Consider the following 21,049-nt stretch of genomic DNA (forward strand, 5'->3'; position numbering starts at 1 on the left):
CATTGAGAGTTATTTCGTACCGATTAAAATTGAAGATTGACAAATAAAACTTCGCTAATTGAAATTTCCTGGCTAATAAAACTGGAATGTCTGTTTATTGAAGAAATTTGTTTACTGAATTTATCACTTTGAGGATGATAGCAGGATTTACCTTTTTGTCTTCATCGTGAAACCTTAATATTTCAATATCGTCCTCTTTTATTTCGTGGTTGTTGTTATTGGTTTTACTTTTTGTATTTTATTTGGATTAGTACAGTGATAATTTTTGAATAGATACAAAGAAAACGAGACTAGAGCGTAGGGAGGTGTTCCAGAATTTATAAATAAATATAATAAAATTAACAAAATGAAATAAAATACGAAAAAAATAAATATATAAATAAATAGGTCTTTTTCCTGAAGTAACTTATGTTAATTTTTCAAACTGATGATGTAACTTCCTTTTTTCTGTAATGCAAAAGGTACCTCAGGGCCATGTTCCATAATGAAATACAAACTAATACTATTAGTGTTGTAGCTTGTAATTTATACAATTTCGTTTCATAATAAAAGAGTACATGTTGCAAAGTCGAAAGTTCAAGAAAAAAAAATCAAGAAAAAAATACACAAGGTATTGCATTTCATAAACAATAATACAAATTATTAATAATAATTTAAATATTTAAAAAATAATACAAATATTTGTAAGACATGTCTTTATTTTTACTATTAATACAAGACACAGATCGCCTATATTATCAAAATATTAGTGTAAACTTCCAAAGGTTAGATTACTTTTCTCCTGCAGTTATTTAGATATGCTTTTTTCTCTTTAGATTTACTGGACGAACAAATTACTGATTGCGTGGATCGACAAAATGTTACTAGACGTAGAAAATCTACATTAATTTTGTCTTAAGTGGTCATTTCTGCATCTGAATCGCTGATAGGACCACTAACATAAATAGGGGGCACTTTAAGCAAAACAAACTCTACATTGCATTGGCTGGGATGTGGTAGCCGGTTCCACACAGTTGGTCGCATGCATGGTGTCGTGATACCAATATTGTAGGTGCTCAAAATGCAATCAATACTCGGTCATTTCACACAAATGTTGCATGCCCAGAAAACGTCACCACAATTATGTGTTTTCCAATACGGCTCATTTTCCTCACGTGTATGGAATAATAGATAGATCACTGATCCAGGCTTAAAAATGAGCCCATTTGCTAATTTTTAATTTGTAGTTAACAGCAATAAGCAACAATTGCAACATGTTTGATTCACCAAGCTTTGCTTGAAATAAATGTTTGATTCAGGTTACTCTCTAACCAGGCGACATGTACTTTGTAGTTTTTTGTTAGTATAAGATCACTTGTATATAAACGAGGCCTTATCCATTATGAAAGAGAAAGTATTAGTGAATGTACTGTGTATATTTGGATATTTTAACTTACACTATTGGTAGCGTTATGAAATGGGCCTCAGAAATTTAAAAAACCTGATATGGCTTTGACAGTAATATATTAGGTATAAAATAATAGAAATTTGCAATCTTGGGATGGAAGGGTTTCTCTTGCGCACCCTGGTTTTTTTTGTCAGAATTTTGACCAGTGTTTTTGGCCGATGGGTCTGTTGTTCTTTTTATCTGGTCTATTAATTATTGGCCAACGAGTTCTCATTGCGAAAAAAATAATTGGAAGATGTAGAAGGGAGCATTTTTACATTTCGGTCAGCCAAGGCCGGTACAAGTCCAAGGATAAATCTAACAGGCTCATTCCATCGCCCGCCCATTCTCCCGCTCTCATGATGATGGCAAAATTTTAAAAAATAAATCACACGTTAACATTGACATTTAAGGCCATTTTTATGCGGTTGTTTATCCAGGTTTTAGATTAAAAGGTTTATTACTTCTACGACTATTTTAATTATAGAATTGATTATTGTGCTTGTGCACATTCAGTGGGAACATCTCCAATTTTGAGCAATTTATTTTGTTGCATAGTTTATTTCCGAGGTTCCTCAATAGAAGAGGTCATATCAACCCGCTTGTTTACAATTTACGTAAAAATATGTCGGGTTCGATGCAGGACCATTGGTTTCGACCCCGGGACGTATGTATTTTATGTGTGTTTTATTCTATTATTTTATTTCCTTTATCTCTTTTGTGCACATAACAATTATACCTTCAGAGGGAGTGAGGAAAAGAGTGAGATTGTATGTAACTATTTCCACGACAATTAATGTTTAGGCATGGTACTCGTATGTGTACATAGGCTCCCACGTACCCGAACTCACAAGATATAGATCCAAAAATATTCACAAATATACGTGTCTATTAAAAGCCGAGTAGCAGTTCCGAGTCAAAATTATTTTTCAGTTTTACCGCAAACGGTTACGAGGACGTGTAGGTTGCATTTATCTTCTTCATTTTTACTTGTTATCCAGTGGACTGTGTATTAAGCCAAGGACTTAGGATGTTGCCATTTGTTTGCTAATGTGTTGCAAACTTTACAGCGATGTTCCGATTAACCTGTTCAAGGCCGTGCCTTGGGGAAGACTTTAAGGAAATTTAATTTTTTTTCATGTATTTCTTCACGTTCAATTTTTCTCGAAACGCCTACACGCAACGAGCAGTTCAACCACCTGAACTAGACTGGAAAATCTATATCTTCGATGTTTCATAAAATGAGTAGGGAAAACTAAAAATTCTTAAATCAATTTATCCTGTAGTAGGCTTGAAAAGCTCAATGATATGATAATGTTGCCTAGCATTCTTGTGTCAATATTAATAAAAGAAAAATCTATTTTAATTTAAACAGTCAAATACGCATTTGATAAACTGCCAAATTCCTAAAATCAATACAAATGACTATTAATAATCTCAAATGTTGGAAAGCATCAATCGTTGATTGTTTCCATCAAAATTTTGTACTTGAAGTAATGCAGCACAAGTTCGTTTTGCCAGGAGTGACATAGAACATAAAAAAATACTTTTTTTGTGTGTAATATAGTTTTGTCTGTTTACTCGTTTACACCGCTTATCTCAACAATCGTCTGAGTGAAAAGATATGAAAATTTGAAGTACCTTCTCGTGGACTTATCGATACTCGGGTCTAATCTGCTAAAAGCCAAATGGAGAATTCGACGAGTTGTCACGAGCCTCAAAAGAATGATGAAATACTCATTTTGTATTTCTCAATTTGGAAAATGATGTAACTTAAGTTTGAATATCTGCAGCGATCATAAGCCTAAAGTTTGTTGGGTGCCAAACATAAATTTACGGACAGTAAACTAACCCAATATTTTAAAAGTTTCCGTTTTCTTTATTGTACAAGAGATTTTCCAAATTATTCTCTGTAAATTCATATTATCATTTGGCCATATGATTATGGGAGTATATGGTAGGTAAGTTTGATGGCAGTACCTAGGCTGGTTTAAAAAAATACTTTTATATATAATAAAATTTCTAAAAAACATGATTTTTGGAGGTTTTATTTACATTTTTTAAAATATCCATGCTATTTTTTAACTCTGATAAATCGTGGTACCGAAATAAGATAACCCTCGTTGCAAAAACAATAATATTTGGGGGGAAATCTATTTTTTCCCATTTTTAGCTTTGATTAGATTTCACAGAATCCATTAAGAGTCTATTTCCTTATAGATAGAGGATATTTCCTTATCAAGCTCAGCTTTTAAATCTTTGTTTATTCCATGAACTTGCTGGATAAAACATCAATATTGCAAAAAAGCAACGCATAAATAACGAAGTAAGAAAGTAGTTTTATTTTTTTAATGTTTATATCACGCCTATCAACAGTTAGAAATCGGATGTTATTCCAAATGCACAAATCAATAAAGCGTCCAAGGGACTTAACATGGACTTAGAGGGAGGGGCAGCGCGAAAGAAATTGATTACATCATGTTTGGTAGCGTGACCTTAATGCGGACGTTGAACTTTTGGTGTTTTCGTTTCACGGAATTTGAAATTGTTTTAACGTTATAATTGATTCCGAAGTGATGAAGACGTGTATAAAGTTACAGACAGAAAAATATCGTGGGGATTAATTAAAGGCGCTAAAAGGTCGATAATCGTTAATTGTTTGATCAGTTTCATTTAAGTCAAGGTAATAATAAAATGCCATATTCAGGGTTGAAAATAAACCGAAAGCTTTTAAGTATTTTCGGAATAAATTTTAATAGTAAACATCGGGTCTGTTTATGGGTCGACCCAAACGGGAACCCATCACTCGCCTGTATCTACTTGTCTTATTAGTATTTCCGTTATAATAGTCTAGTTTGCTTATTACGAATGTAATTCTGAAAATGTATGAGTTCTGATTAATCAGACAGTTTATCTTTATGAACTTTATCTTTTTAGATATTAAAATAATCAACAAATCCCAGGGAAATCATTCATTTCCTATGTTGATTTTATACTTATAAGATAAAAAAAAACAGCTCTTACAGTTCAACGCACCATGATCAGCATTACATCTAAACAATTCAGAAAGGTCTTTCAACCAGTTTAATCAGTCCGGCCTTGGCGAAACGAAAAACGATCCCAAACAAGGTTTTGCACGAGTTTCAGAATCACAATAAATCTGTTGGCGAAAACTTAAAAACGATGGTTTAATAATTTCTAAATGTGTAATAATCGCCAAAAGGGAATTATATAATAGCCTTTGTTTATAACGTATGTCCCAGTCGATTTGCATTGTTGCATAATTTAAAAAAAGTGATTAACACGATGCCATGCTGAAAAGACTTTTACTTTCTTGCAATACTGCCTTAAATTCATATTAACTTCAGAAAACCCTTATAAGTGAAATATTTTACGTAATACCTTGGGAGGAGAATAAACAATGGGGCTCAGACCTGTTTTTAAATTAATTTTAGTTCACTTGCGACAATTGCTGTGCTTTAATAAATTTAATACATGGTGAGCTCTGAAAGGTTTTGTGTAGGGTAATCGTTTGTGAATCTTGGATGCCTAAAAAGCGTCTTAGAAGGAAGGTGGTTCGGAGGATTTTGGATTGTAAAGAGGTTGATTATTGGAACATCTGGTTTATCCACAAAATTCGATGCCGTATGTTTTGCAGTCAGTTTTGAAAGTTTTTCAGTCAGTCTTTTAAAAAGTCTGAACATCTGTTTAGTTGTGTTTTGTGTGGATTCCGTGATTTTTGTTTTTTATACACACAATACACAATGCAGCCGACAGCTGAATGGGAGCAGTAAAGTCGTTTTCGTTTTTAAATTTCTGTATTTTTACTTTCTACAGCTTAAATCACAGCTCAAGGGGTGTGACATATTTTTGAACGTTTCTAGCTGACATGACGGGATCTTTTTGATAGCAAAGGATGGCGGTATCTTCCTCATTTAAGAGTTGTTTCAGAAAGGGTAGGATGTATACTGTTGAATTCGCCTCAAATTCTCTCAAAACCAATTTAACAGAGTAAATTTTCTAATAAATGTAATAATTAAACAAAACAATTTATTTCAATTATTTTTTTTTTATATCTAAGGTCTTGGTTGAGATGAAAAAGTTAGCGTCACGAGCGGGATTCGAACCCGCGACCTACGACTTAACACGTCGCTGCTCTAACCACTTGAGCTTATCGTTCTTCGATACCCTTAACTCGATACTCTCAACCTACAACTTTGAATTTTTTTATTTTTTTATTTGACAAATACTATAACTGACTAAAAACAGAAGAGGGCACAAAAATAGATAGATCTTTTCAACAGCTTCGGCACGAGAAAAACAATGGATCTGTCTATCTGCCGATAGACGGCTGGTAGAGAGGAGATCACTGATGATTTACAAGTGTCAGTCCGTTAGGTAGAGTTTTAGGATCAGGTAGTAGGTAAGGAGGTCTATCTTAAACTTCCAGAGCAACCCGAATACCATATTCACTCGAAGGCAGTTATAGTTTTTTTTTTAAAACCATCCTTAATTATTATTAAATTAATAAAACAATAATCTATAAAATTGTGTTTGGATTTGTAGAAACAGGTATTTTTTTATCGCTTATTGAAGGTTACTAAATTCGAACAGTGCATTGCGTTGGGCAATTTTTTCTACGTCTCTAATTCTGTTGGCTTGAAAGTGTGAATGGTTTCGTTTTAGTGAAAATAAACGACAAACCCAAATTAGGATTAATTTTGCCTATTTAGGCAACTTTCTTTCATATTTTGATTTAATTAAGATTATTTCTTTTCCCAATACTGTTTATAAAGCTCTACTTTAAAGATTTTAAATTTGGGATGTTTTAGTGTTTACTATCTTTTCTAAAAGCAGTCACGATTGACGGGGAATCTGCGTCTTGACTTGTTTTTCCAAAGGGGGACAAGCCTAGACACTGACGCGCTAAAAGATCCCTCGACCGATAGGGGACCAGATTCTCCGTCACAGATATTTAAAGATCCACTCGTGTGTTCGTAAAGCCTCGCTGTTTACCAATTGTAAAAAGGGGGCCGGAATTTTGTAACAGGTAGTAAGAGACTTTTTGGCGAAGCCTGGATTTCCATGCCTGCCATCACCGGCTATAAATGAACCTTCCCTAGAGGGTTTCTGGAATTGGGCCAAATGATTGTTGTTGTTTTTTTTAATTCAGGGGGATCAACTGGAGTCGTTTAAGGAAATTATTAAAGAACAACACGGTGTAAAATGAATCTACCCTTATTAATCACCTCTATCTCCCTCCAGCTTAATATTTGACATTTATTCGTACAAACGAGTTTTTAATATATAGAATATTTATTAAAATCTAGTCGGGGTAAATTTATTTCGTGGAAACGTTTTTAAAAATTATTATTAGTAGGTTTGTTGTTTTAAGAATATTGGAGTACCTTGGGGGAGTTGATGCGCACTACGTTTCTAATTTAGTAGTTTTGCTAGATGACAAAAATCATTGGCGTTCCACTGTGTTTAGTAAAAATTTTCCATCCACATAAGTCGGTGTTTACTTTTCGAAAAAGTATCCTGATAAATATGGGAAAATCATCCATTCACTGGGTCCGCTTATTTTCGCTTTTTTATACAAGCTGTTTGAGGCAACTTTTATTATCTGTTTCAATTATCCTATTATTAAAGTTTGTTTCGTAACTTGCTCACAAAAGCTGTGTAAAATAGATATTGGTTTGAAAATGCCCCACTATAGGATCACTGGGTCGTTTTATTTTCGCTATTAATAAAACGAAATTATGTACCAAAGGAGAACTGATTTGCTACAGTAATTGTTAAACAAAACAGGACAAAATTTATTAACGTGGTCCGCTTAATTTCGCTAATTACATCCATCAACTTGGTTTAGTGTTTAGGAAAGGATTTTCTACTTAACTTTTATTCATTCAATTTTGTTTGTTTTCTTGTAGTAGTGGTGTTCCTCTTGAATACATTGCCGGCTGGCGGTCATTGTTTAACTAAAGCAGGGTGACGCAAACCGTTATAAAACTTAGGGAAGCTTTCAGGACAGTAAACCCAAAAGGGAAGATGAAATATCCAAACCCTTGAGTTTTGGCGTCGTGAAAGAAGCTAAAAGAGAGTACTAGAAGACGTATTAGGAGTTGGTACAGTCCATTTGTTCCTCACTGTTCAACATAAATCAAACGTTGTCACAATTACTAGACTACTATTGTTGATATGCTAACATAAATTTTTAAAATTAAGATGTCAGGGATTCGAGAAACTTGCACAATGCGTTCTTGTTGTCACGAGGACCGGTGAAATAGGTCTTCCTTCATTTTAGTTCATTACTTCATTGCATCTTGATTACCTTTTCAAACCGACTGAATAACCGATACTGATTGGCTTTTGAGATGATTGTTGCGGAAGTGTAATTTGCAAAAAGACCAATTAGAAAAGAAACTAGTTGATTCGATCGATTAAACTGGACAAACCAGTTCGACCTCGAACGCTCGTTTTTCCCCTTTGGGTCACTAATCGTTTCAGCTTGTTGCGAGACTAATGACTGATTAAAAACACGCTTTTCCAGCGTGCAAAAATTGAAGCGTGTATTTTCACTAAAACTTTAATCGGCTTAAAACTTGTAACATTGCATAACTTTTTTAAAATTGAAATTTATTTACCTATACGCGATCGTATATACGTTTATACGTATCACACAGGAGTAATGCCAGCACTGCACCGGTAGAACACATACTTTGAGGAGCCAGCGATTGCTGGCACTCAATGTGTATGATTAGTTGTCAAGGAGATATCCCGAGGCCACCGCCGGTTGAGACGACGTGGAGGTTGTCAGGATGGGAATGAGTGGAGAGCGCTCGAGCAGTATGGCTAGGATGGTTCGAAAGGTTGGTGTGGAAGGTTCGGAATCAGGGCCGGATCAGTTCGTTGACAAAAGGAATGTTCAGGTCTTTGTGGATAGTGAGGTTAGAGACATAATTAGGTGCTTTGGCAATCTGTTTAAGGATTTCGTTGGAAGGACTGGATGCGCTGGATATTGGATGACTTGGCAGTACTCCCTAGTTCCTATTGGGCTTAGTAAAGTCTTGTAAGTGCTTTGTCTTAGTTATCAAACTCGAATTCAGTCATGGAAATCTTCGTAGTAGTGCAAGTCTTGTGTTAATTTTTTTTAAGTGTTATGTGGGTATTTCACGTCAGCCTATAGTCCGAGGTATATGACTTGGGTGGAAACTGGTATTTCTTTGTTGTTGATGTACGGGGTTTCATAACTTAAATTCATTAACTCGTCTAAGCTAACTAAGCTAAAATTTAAACACCTTCTTATAAATTACAAGTCAAAAAAGTGCGAAACCTTAATCGCCGAGACCCGTGGCATGAGAGAGATTTTCCACTAAACAACTAAATGAATATTCGGAATATCATACATGAAGTCGGTCTTAAGGAAAGAGATGTAAAGCAAAAATGGTATGTTAAACCGTTCAAGTGAGCTTTTGTCAACTTTTGCCTACATTAGTTAAAAAAGTTAATCATCGCAAAACTCCAGGAGGATAGTAGATCTTCCGCCGAGCAGTGAGCGATTCCGAGTGAATCAAGTCTGATCATTAAAAGAAAAATTCACAACCTTTCCGAGCTGCCAAAAGTGTAGTATTTCCCGATTACCGCATTGAAAAATAATTCGTTTATTGTAAAAAAAGTACAGACAACTGTGAATCTGTACCAGATATCCAACTAATCCCTGGTCTATTTTTGTGCACTGCATTTCATTTTATTTTACTCCAGAGTAAAGCGGCTATCAAACGGCAAACGTTCAGTTCTTGTCGTTTATAAAACTTTCTAACAGGGAAAACTAGCCTAATTGATGGAAAAAAATAAACTAGGCGAAAAACTTGAAATATGGCATAACAGGTTTTTCTGATTTCCTCTTGGGGTCTGGAGGGTAATGAACTTAGTCATTAACTATACTGGTTGTTTTTTTTTTGGTCTGCCAATGGTTCATCACTACGCAGACCTCAAGAGGAAGAGTCAAACCACTGAATACGGCGAGAAGTAAGTATAAGCGCGGTTAAGCAAACTAAAGTTTAGTCAAATCATTCTTTTAAATTGTATTCAGGCAAACTGGTAGCAATTAAATATAGAAATAGGGCACTCTCAACACGGCACGCAAGGATGGCACAATTACACAGAAGACAAACACTTTGAGCCCTGAAGATGATCTCAATAAAAGATCGAAACGTTGGCACGATAAAGAAAATGTTTTTCTGAAACCTACATCACACCCGACCGCATCTCACGATATCTGAATAACTATCGATTAACGGTCACTAATCTCTACACATAGAAAACAACATTGAATTTCATTTATAATTAAAGAATCATCATTTCTTTCGTTTTGAGTTCATTCATTGGCAAATACTTATTTTTAAACCATTTTGTCATGCTTTTTAAGCACGCTGTTTACCCAACCAAGATTATCAATGTAATCTGCAGTTATCACCACAGGTGAATCGTCTGCGATCTGATAGAGAGTGACATTATTTTCTATTACAATTAATTAAGGTTTTGAGTTGAGATATAATTGGTCAAGCGGACCACGAAATCAGTGAATTTAATTATTTTCTATATTAGGAGAAATGCATTTCTTTAGATCATTTAGGTATATTATAAATAGGAGCGGGCCTAATTGTGAGCCTTGAGGCATAGAATGCTTTCTACTTATAGTTCTAGTCATATTAGATTTTCCCATTTAACACACTGGTATCTATTCGATATGAAATTTTTACCTAAGTCAAGGGCTAACCCCTTACTCTATAAGCCAGTAAAATACTGGTTGGTCATAATTTGTACTTGTTGATTTTTTCCAAATTTATACATTTTATAAGGTTGGCCAGCATATCTACAGTACCTATGCCATTTCGGAAACCAAATTCCTCCCTCGAGCCCGATTTGAGATAAAAAATGTAGTCATGATACTAACTAGAAAAATCATATTAATAGACTGTACTAGTGATGGTAGATATCGTGGTCCCTCAATTTGTAGGAATAAATGATTGAAGTCCGTTCTTGGGGAGAAATTGTCGTAACGTCTTTCTCCATTTGAACTCAAAATGATTTTTAAGGGATTCTGTTTCTATTCATCTTTTGTTGGCTTTTTATTATTACCGTTCATATTTTTCTTCCAAGATAATTCCTCGATGATGGCCAGGAAGGCTCAAACTGGCCGGAGCAGAACAGTAAACAAAGAAATGCATCTCCCATGTATCCGGGGACATATGGCCTCTACATACCTCATCCACTTCTTCGTTTATACATATTAGTTTACAAGTGAATAGCAAAGATTAAATCCATCGTACGATATACTACAAATCATATGTAAAAGTGTACATGTCTCAGGCCTAAAAGTAATATACAATATTTAATGTGACATGAAAAATGGTTGTTAGGCTTTTATAGCCACCACCATTGCTGTAAAGTGAATCTGATGACATCTCTGTGGTGATAAAAATAGGAAAATCGTGCCATATCGTAACCAAAAGGAGTGTTTAAACAAATATTAAAAAAAGCTCATGTTCCTGTAAGATAAAGAATAATAACGGTTTTTGTTTTTATCGACACGTGCTAGGTTCCCGTTAACACTCCCCCGTTTGAAAACGAACGTGTGTATCTAGTAAGGTGTCCGAACTGAATTTCCAATGGATTCTCCTTTTCTAAAAGAGAAACTCGAATGTACGATTGTACTGTACAATCGGTGAGGGAACCAGGCCAACTGAGTCATTTATAGCTTCCGCTGATCAAACTTACAGCGATTTTTGGTCACGAACGTTCTCGTTTCGTATGATAAATTGGCAAAATGTCGCCCATTTTTTTTTCTTTTGTCTTACACTTTAGATAAAGAAAATTATATTTTTTGTTGTAAACAGCTTTCTAGGATTGTCAGTTTTAGATTTCACAACGTATTTCTTTGAAAATTATTTTGTTTTCCTCCTTTATCTTAACTGATTAAAGTTTGGTATGTATCATTATGATCTGTAAAACGTTCTAATAGGACTCCCACAGGGACAAAAAAAACGAAAATAGGAGAGACATTTTGCCAATTTATCATACTTGGTGTCTTCATAGAAACATGAACAGTCATGTTTCTATGAAGACACCAAGTATGATAAATTGGCAAAATGTCTCTCCTTTTTTTGTTCTTTTGTCTTGTTTTTTCTTCCTTTTATCCTGATATTCTAAATAATTAAGTTTTCGTTCATATCTCTTTAGTATCATTATGATCTGTAAAACGTTCTTATAGGACTACGCTGTTCATGTTTCTACGATCACACCAAGTATGATAAATTGGCAAAATGTCTCTCCACAGTTTGTTCTTTTGACTTGTACATTTTAGATAAAGAAAACTGTATTTTTTTGTTGTAAACAGCTTTCTAGAATTGTCAGTTTTAGATTTCACAAATGTTCTTTGAAAATGATTTTTTTCCTCCTTTATTCTAAATAATTAAGTTTTTGTACATATCTCTTTAGTATTATTATGATCTGTAAAACGTTCCAATAGGACTCCCCTGTTCAGTTTTCTACGATCACACCAAGTATGATAAATTGGCAAAATGTCGCTTTTTTTTGTTCTTTGGTCTTATACATTTTAGATAAAGAAAACTGTATTTTTTTGTTGTAAACAGCATTCTAAGATAGTCAGTTTAGATTTCACAAATGTACTTTGAAAATGATTTGGTTTTTCTTCCTTTATCCTAACTAATTAAAGTTTCGTGATTCTCTATAGTATCATTATGATCGGCAAAACGTACTAATAGGACTCCCCTGTTCATGTTTCTAAGAACACACCAAGGTCTACCGGTTGGTCCTTGCGCCGGGAGAAAATTGGTTCTGATTAAAGTTCTTGACCCTAAACCTTCTCTCCTCGCGATGAGTTCCCTGCATTTCCTTTCATCCTTTTTTCCGTGTTAACTGATCCGAAATAAAATGTTAATTTTTTATGTTTCAGGAAGAGCTGTATTAACCGGGGAGGAGATAAGGAAAGGGATTTTTTTTTCTTCCAACCTACACTTTTAAAGGTAAGAACCGAATAATTGTGAACACCTTGCAGACAATTACTGGCTACGGTTCGTCTTTCATGAAAACAAAGTAAAATAAATCGGACGATTTCCTCCTAAAAGCCAAAATTAAATTCAAATCTGCTTACAAAATTAAATCACGCGATTAAATTTGAAAGGCTGTAAAAACGACAGAGTAATGGTACCGGGTTGTTTGCATGCCAAGGAACAAATTTGCAATGAAAACAATGATAATTTTTGGTCCAATTGTGCGTGTATGAATCTATCTTCTGACAATTGCCCCAATTATGATTCATTATGCAATAATTAATGGCCATGGCCCACACTCTTGTAGCCAAGACAAATAGACTTGAGGGGTGAGATCGAGTCACCTTGAAGGACCAACCTTGGCAACATTACCATCCTTTGTACATATCAGAAAGGTAACGAGCAACGGTACCCAGTATAAAATTATCACTTGGGGAATAGGATTTTTTTTATTGTTATTTGAGTTTTTTGGTTTATTTGTTGGCTAAACTCACCATATCTTTTTTCCAAGTAGTTAAAGAATTGGTCATTGGCTCCATTTGACAATAATCGATATTAAACGACGTTAATTAATCAAACAGACTTACTATCTATATTGATAAGAACTTGAAAAAATATATTTATCGTTCTTTATACTGGACAAGGCTTGTTGGTTGTACACCATGCTATTAGCTCGTGATCATTTCAATATCATTGTTCGTGTCTCGGCTCGCCTCCTCTTTGCCCTAGACCTAGAGCATTAACTACAGAACATTTCTTTGTGGAAAGTTTAAAAAAAGCTCAGTTCTCCCGGCCCTATTTGGCTTGACGTTTGTCAATGCTTGGGAGAAAAGTATCAAGAAAGTGGGTCGTTCACACAATTACGGCAACTGCAACGTACCGTAGCGAGACATGAAATAATGTTTTTTTTCTCTCATTTTAATACATTTATTACAAGACCTTTTCAAAAGCCAGAATCATAAGCAACAATGCTGATTATTTGTCGATTTTACTAATCAGAATCAATGCATTATTAATTTAACAGCAAGTTCTCTTGATATTACAGAAGTTTTACAATAAAAAAAAATATTAGTTACGAAAAAAGGAAATGAATAGAATTTTCCTTGCTATACTTTATTAGGTACCCAGGCAGTTTTAAATTTGTGATATCCACGATCGTGTACATCTTATAGCTAAAAAATAGTGAAATTTTCGTTCTCCACTTGTAAGATATACTAAAATTATATCTTAGTTAAATTCAATCATAACTTATTAGTATTTTTGTATGCTTAACCGAATCTTAAATTTTCTTATCCCCGATAAATTCGCAAGGGTTGAATTGTATTTATGTGTATGTTTACATTTCTATTTGAAAATGTTTTGTTTGTCTGCCTAAGCCAAAAATAATTTCTTTTACCCTACTGGGTTAATTTTTTAGAATTTTTCTCAATTTCCTGTTGACTTTATGGTTTGATAGCTTTGAAGTGATAAATATGATTTTCCCTCATCTACTTTATATGAAGTAATCAGTCACATACTAATATCTGCCTCGATTTATATTGCATTTTTCTTACGCTTGTTTATTAATTTTTCCAAAAATTTCCATTGAAGTACGAATGTTTTCTTTTAAATTTTTCCCGTATTTCCAGCTGGTTTTTAATCGGTAATTTATCTTGCTTTACAATTTTATCATAAATTTTTCATAATCTGCAGTTATTATCTGAATTACTTTAATCTTGGCGAATTTTCCAAAAGTGCTAGAATGAATTTATACCTAGTGGATTTCACTTACTTCGATTTTTTTACCCCGATTTACCTTACATTGAGATTCAAGTAATCATTAACGCATATTTCACTTCAGCTTAGATTTAATTATGAATTTTTCTTACCCTAGCGTAATTCTACAAAATATTTCACTTGATCTACTAATATATGTTTTTCTTTGCTTGTGTATTTCAGTTCTTTCCTATTTTACTTTTCCTATTTTCAAAATACTAGCATGAATTTATCTAAGCCAGCTCATTTCTTTTTCTCCTATCGTTTTATTTACTATGGAATTTTCCTTACATTGTACAAACTAAAGTAATCATTAAGTCATATGTATTATGTCACTCTATTATAGATTTTATTTTTAAATCCTCTTACCCTACCACCTTAGTTTTACCAAAAAGTTCTATTGCTTTACGGATATATTTTTTAAAAATTGTTTCCCTTTGTTTTTTAATTTTTCCCCTTGGTTTTTATATCTTTATATTATATTTACAAGGATTTCCCAAAAGTACTAAAATTAATCATTAAGGCCTATTTCACTCAGCCTCGATTTAATTTTGAATTTATTTTACCCTATAATCTTGGTTTTTCCACGAATTTCCCTTATTATACTAATATTTTTATTTTATTCTTTAATTTTTTTTTAAATAGGGAATTTCTCTTGCTTTTCTATTTGGTGTAATGATTTCCCCATAACTAGTCCAAACGAATTACTTTAATATTGACACGAATTTCTGTTGCATTTTATAGATTGAAGTGGTCATTAAAGCCTATTTCACTTTTGCCTAGATTTAATTTTGAATTTATTTTACCCTATAATCGTGACTTTTTCCAAGAATTTCCTTTGATTTACGAATATTTTTACTTCATTCTTTAATTTTTTTTTATTATTGAATTTTTCTTAGTTCTATTTGATATCAAGATTTTCCCATAACTAGTTATTAAACGAATTATTTTAATATTGACACGAATTTCTGTGCATTTTATAGATTGAAGTGGTAATTAAGGCTTACTTCACTTTTACTTCGCATATTTATCCCATTTATTCGCATTTCTATTATCTTAGTTTAAATACTATTAATTTATCTTGTATACCATGAATTATTTTAAATTGATTTTTATCATGTACAACGCTTTTGCTTCGGTTTTACTTTTAATATTTACACGAATTAAATTTATTCTGTGTGAATTAAAAGATACCTTTCTACTCTTTTGAATTAAATCCCATCTCACTTTTAAATTAGGAATTTCTCATACCGTGTTTTCTACTGTGTTAATTAAACGATTTACTTACTTATTTATGTTTTCATCTAAAAGATCTGGTTGTAGGGTTTTTTTAAAGTTAAATATGTAGAATAAGCCATATCGAGTGTACAACCTTTTGATATACGCACGTATTGCACATTGTACAATGTTTTTCAGTGGAACTGTTAACAGATGGTGCTCTTCGATTTTTGGCCTTTCAAAAGTAAAATCATCTCAACATTTTTACGAGTCACCGTTTATTATGTGTCATTACAAATTATACATGGGCGAATCCTTCAATCCTATTGTCGTTTCCACTTGCCTATTTACATACATTAATGCACCCCCACTCTTCCTCTACTATAAACATAAGATGACATACTTCCATAAGAGCCGTCGACATACTGGTACGTGAAATTCCACGATATGAAATTCAATTTCATCATCAATTTTATGCTAAAAACTTCGTTTGCTATTCCATGGTATTGCAATGTTGCATGATTGCTTTATTTATGTATTTAAATAGGCAATATGCGCTCCATAGTCATTTTCGACGAGAGTTGCATTTGTTAAAATGGAATCAGGTGGATATTTTAATTTATTCGTTGCGCAAGTTTAATTTCTCAATACAGTCATCAACGATTATTTCCCCATCCTCTTCCAGATCAATCGATAAGACGTGTTTATAGAAGATTTTCGCGTGAAATTCTTTCACGCCTCTTTTAAAAATGTCAAATATCGCTTTACGCCATTGCGATATCACTGTTTTGCGCGAAAATTGAGAATAACCGGGTAAAAGATCTCTTTATTCCTATGCATTTCCGTATCGTTCAATCCCATCTGTAAACATTGTAAATTAAGTTGGGAATTTTTTTTGTGTGGGTCTTTCTGCCGAGTGGTTCAATTTTGTAAAAAAAAAGAAGTAATTATCAGAAAGCCGAAAACGATGAAAATTAATTTTACGCATTATCCGCATGTTTACAAAAGGAAACGTTTCTTCGTCACGTTTTGTTAAGAGGCTTGTTTGTTTTCGCATGACATTAAAAATTTATCGGCTCCTAATAATAATAAAAAAAATCCTACGTGTTATTTACCACGTTGTTGCCTTGTTGTGATTTTCCTTTATTGTCCAATGTCAAAACAAAAAGATTTTTGGGAATTGAAAAGAACTAGATTGAACTAATACTACTAAAGCTAATTTTTTTTTCCAAAAATATATTGAAAATAGCAGATTACGAACTTTAGTATGACACACCCAGGCTATAAACTTGCACGATTCCTACCCACTGGGGGACCCTTGATGGCCGCTACGGTTTTGGCATTGACACGGCGTTCATCACTGTGAGTTAAAGGTCCCGGGTTCGAATCCAGAGGCCCTGAACTGAAACCCGACATACAAATAGGCTTTTTTTTCAAAAACACCGGCACCACAAGGGTTAATTCTACTCTAACTGAACGCTGTTTCGGAGTCGATTCAGATATTATACAAGGGGTCCCACAAGGGAACATTTTTGGCCCCATATTATTTATAATGCTGACTCCTGTATCCCAATAACATCATTGCTCTTGCGAATCCTATTCAAGCACCCTCCAACATGCTTCAGATTATAAAAGACGTGCAAAAAGTGACAAGACAGAGTGAGGGAAACGTGTACAGGGTAAATTTACATTAAAAAGGAGTCTTACCTTCCTTTAAATCAACAAGTAAATAAACGACTTCCCTTCTGATTCAGAACTTAGCAGTCAAAAGTTCTCGGACAAATTGTCAAAGGTCCTTACTACATTACTAACCTCACTATCCACAACTACCTCAACTTTCCTAAGTGATCCGATCTCGCTTCTAAAAGTTCCACACCAATCTCTCCATCCTAAGCCTACTGCCCAAGCATTAATTATCCTATCCCTACAATATTGCCTTAAACGACTCGATTCCAACTCACCCTTAATTTGGAAATGTTGTGTGCCACGTAGTCTGATTTCTCTTAACATATGTCTTCCGTGTTCAGTCACAGTATTGTGATTTGGAGGGAAAAAGCCATTTATTTACAATAAGCTAAATCATACTGAAAATGGCAGATCGGCTTCTAAGTTGCTCATTATGTTGTTTGGCATAACGTTATTATTCCGGTTTAAATTAATATCACGCCAAAAGTATGTTAAGCGAAATACGTAAATAAATTAGTTTATGATTTCATTGGTTAGTTTAAGTTTTTATAAAATATTAATTATAATGGAACACTTGTTCAACAGCAAACATACTTGTTGATATAGTTAAAACGCACATAAAAAGCAGGTGTTTCCCGAGGATAAAAGATTGAAATTTTAAAACAAACGCGTTTAGTAAACAAATGATGAAAAGACGCAGTTGATCATCGGAACTTGTCCTCGAAAGAGAACAACAGATAATTTTTTTTTTTTTAACGGTTCCATAGTTTCGTTACTTAGAGTCGCAATTTGATCCCGACTGCCATTATTTCATGTTTGTACGTTTAATCGTGAAATAACGTGATAGGGGTTTATCAATAACCCTCTACCCAAAGGTGCTTGGTACCGAATGTAGGACAATAAATAAAAAAATGCGCAGGGTTTTGATCATTTCGACCGGTATAGATGTTTCCAGAACATTGAATAATAATCGTGTGTTATGGAATTGCGATTTCTTTTATCAACAACCTTGGTTTACAGTTGCATTCTCATTTCGACCTGTTTTTTCCTTGTTTTGTTTTCCTACGGTTCATTATTGCTAAATTAGCCGCAGTTTGTTAATCCCAGATCCTCGTCCACCTACACTCGCCTTCTCCATCTATGGGAATTAGACAGTTTTAATCGTCGATTTTTTAAAATATATTTATGGTCTAAATGATTTGTTACCATCAAAAACTTCGTTGTAACACGACTGACTTTTTGCAAATTGTGTATTGGGTGGAAAATAGTTAAACTAAATTGGCCCAGTGACAAGCAGACTGGGAGATAAGAGGGGTTGGTGATTTATAAACCCGTTTGCGTTTTTTCTTTACCCGTGCCGAGGTCAAACGTCTTCCTTGCCCATGCAGGACAAAGATCCAGAATCCTCCAGGCCATTATCTCCACCGGGAGCGTTTTATTTTCTTCTCTTCGGCCTTGAAAGCTTATACACAAAACAACTAATCTTTCACAATATAGCGCAAAACCAATATTCTTATTGGATAAGCGAAAAACGCAATTTCTCCCAGGTCATCATTTTTTTTCAGGAGTGACTATCACGTTGATTCAACACTGAAAAAGAACCTCTCGTTTGAACAATTGATGATCGATCGTCCTGGCGACATGCTTCGTTGTTTGGAACATAAGATGCCACTTTGGGGCCAGCTACGCATTTTAAGGAGTTCAGTTAAACGGCTCTTAAAGTCCGTGCGTCATAACAAAAATGTTATGAACCAGTAAAATTAAGTTCTCATTTGAGACTCCCTTGTCCGTTTTTTAAGACTTGAACTTTGACCACTGAAACACTCCTTTAGCCCTACGTTCTTCATAAAGCATTGTTGTTGGTGAACATTGTTGTCAATGGGTTATAAGCAGGGAAAGCAAAAATTCAAAATCGTAGCAATAAAAAACAGGTAGAATATTATGATCGGAAACGATCAAAGTTTAAATAATCAATGTGGCATGTATAAAGTATATGGCATAAATAATACGGTTTTTCATATTCGACGTGAATTTTTTTTCCATCTTGATACTGGTACATCCTAACACTGAAATCCTTCGTTTATGAAATTCGTCCTTGTGTAAAATCAATATGATTGTTTCTTGCGTCAACCTCTTTTCCCATACCGCATTCGCAACTTACGTTTGAAGTCAGGAGGCTTCTTACTTGCTTATTTCAACCTTTGATGCCAACTCAGATTCAAGCCCATTTGATATTTCGGTGCATGGAATCAGCTTATTTTTTATGATTAAGTCTGAAGTTTCATTGTTAAATCAGGTAAAAACTAACAGCTCAGGTCCGCCTGTTCTCGCTGTATAGTCACGGATTGCCTAGCCTTGCGGTTTTCTGACGAATAGAAAAATCGATATTGACATTAACTTCCTAGAAAATATTGCATAGTGCGTCACACTAAGAGATTTAGTCTACTTTTCTGACGTCCGTATATCGATCATGGTCCGTCTGTTCTCGCTTTGCATGTAGTCACGGATTTGTCTAGCCTTGCGGTTTTCTGACGAATAGAAAAATCGATATTGACATTGACTTCCTAGAAAATATTGCATAGTTGCGTCAGACTAAGTGATTCAGAGTTTACTTTTCTGACGTCCGTACATCGATCTATATATTCATCTCGCTCTATTTGCCGATAACATTTCGCCATTTGGCAAACAGGGTCGAACCGCAAACAAAATCCAACTGGTGAACCAAAAATAAAAGACTAAATCATTTTTAGAAATGGTGTTCTTACGGATATTAAGCAAATGAGGTAGAAAAAGGTTTATAAAAATATATGTCATCGGATAATCAGTAATAATCACCAGCTGTCCTTTGGAAAGATTTTTTTATATCGGTGTTGGCTTTTGGCTTGTTGTGTTTTTGATGCGTGATTTTTATTAATTAACTTAGTTCAAATGTCCCTTTTAATTTAAATTGTAGAATCAGATCCCGGATCACTTCTAAAGCGGTTTCTTTGTAAGAGTGATCCTCTTATGGCCTCACATAAGAGCCCATGTGTTCGAACAGGCCAGTTATTACGTCCGTTCCTTTTCGTTTGAAGCGCCGTGATTTTTTTATTTTATTGAATGATGTATATGAATTGTCATTTTTTTAAGGATTTGGTTAATTTTGATGTACTAGCCTGAGATCATGTTTGTCCAGATACATATTATAGAGTAATTTGTATTATTGACGGTTAATGATGATTGTATGTGGTGTTAGGTAGTTTGGATACCAGGCTGTTGTAGTTTTTTTTTTAATTAATTTATTTTTACAAAGGGTTACCTTCAAAATCTCACTGAATCCAAATAGGAAAAATGTTCTGTGGTCATGACGAGGGGCAAAAGTTTTCCTTGTTTGGTTATATTTAGTATTATGAAAGCTCAGCTCGGGTCATTCTTGTAAAAGAATCCGGTTTATGTATTAATACAACCCACCCATCAACTTATATTGTTACTGTGCTGTATTGAATGGTACTCCATGTAATTTCTATTCGGTTTTCCTATATGTTGAATTCGACCATGTTTCTACTGGCACAATGACCGCAGAGCATAACACATAAAAAAAACTCTTATGAGACAGTCACCGCTACGGACAAAGACGTAATCCCTTGCTCATGTCTGTACAGAACTTACAACAAAAGAAAAACGGTTCGTGATAGCTAATAAAATATCACGCGATTATACAGTGAGAATGTTATACTGATAGGCCTGCTTTTGAGCCTTATCTATTGTTTTATAATAAATCAGACGGAACATGTTAATCTCGTTTTCTACTCAGTCCGTTGTCTATTGTTTATGGTTTTATTACTGAAGTGCAATTAATTGGTAGCAGAGAAATCGACACCTATTGTATTGTTTTCAAGAGTTCAAA

General features: G+C 34.1%; 2 protein-coding genes across 3 annotated transcripts in view; one reads left to right on the plus strand and one right to left on the minus strand.

The window, feature by feature from the left end:
* Positions 1-21,049, plus strand: part of LOC106673758 (uncharacterized aarF domain-containing protein kinase 5) — a 96,245-nt gene that overhangs the window by 18,947 nt on the left and 56,249 nt on the right. For both annotated transcript variants that reach the window (XM_024229427.1, XM_014405983.2), the window contains exon 3: positions 12,408-12,477. The gene's annotated coding sequence lies outside the window, so the exon portion shown is untranslated. The remainder of the gene's footprint in view (positions 1-12,407; positions 12,478-21,049) is intronic.
* The window catches only part of LOC106673788 (tumor protein p53-inducible nuclear protein 2), a 36,734-nt gene that overhangs the window by 12,430 nt on the left and 3,255 nt on the right, over positions 1-21,049 (minus strand). The gene's annotated exons all lie outside the window — the stretch shown is intronic.

This window comes from Cimex lectularius, unplaced genomic scaffold (assembly GCF_000648675.2).
Source record: "Cimex lectularius strain Harlan isolate CLEC.00 unplaced genomic scaffold, Clec_2.1 scaffold233, whole genome shotgun sequence".
NCBI lineage: Eukaryota > Metazoa > Arthropoda > Insecta > Hemiptera > Cimicidae > Cimex > Cimex lectularius.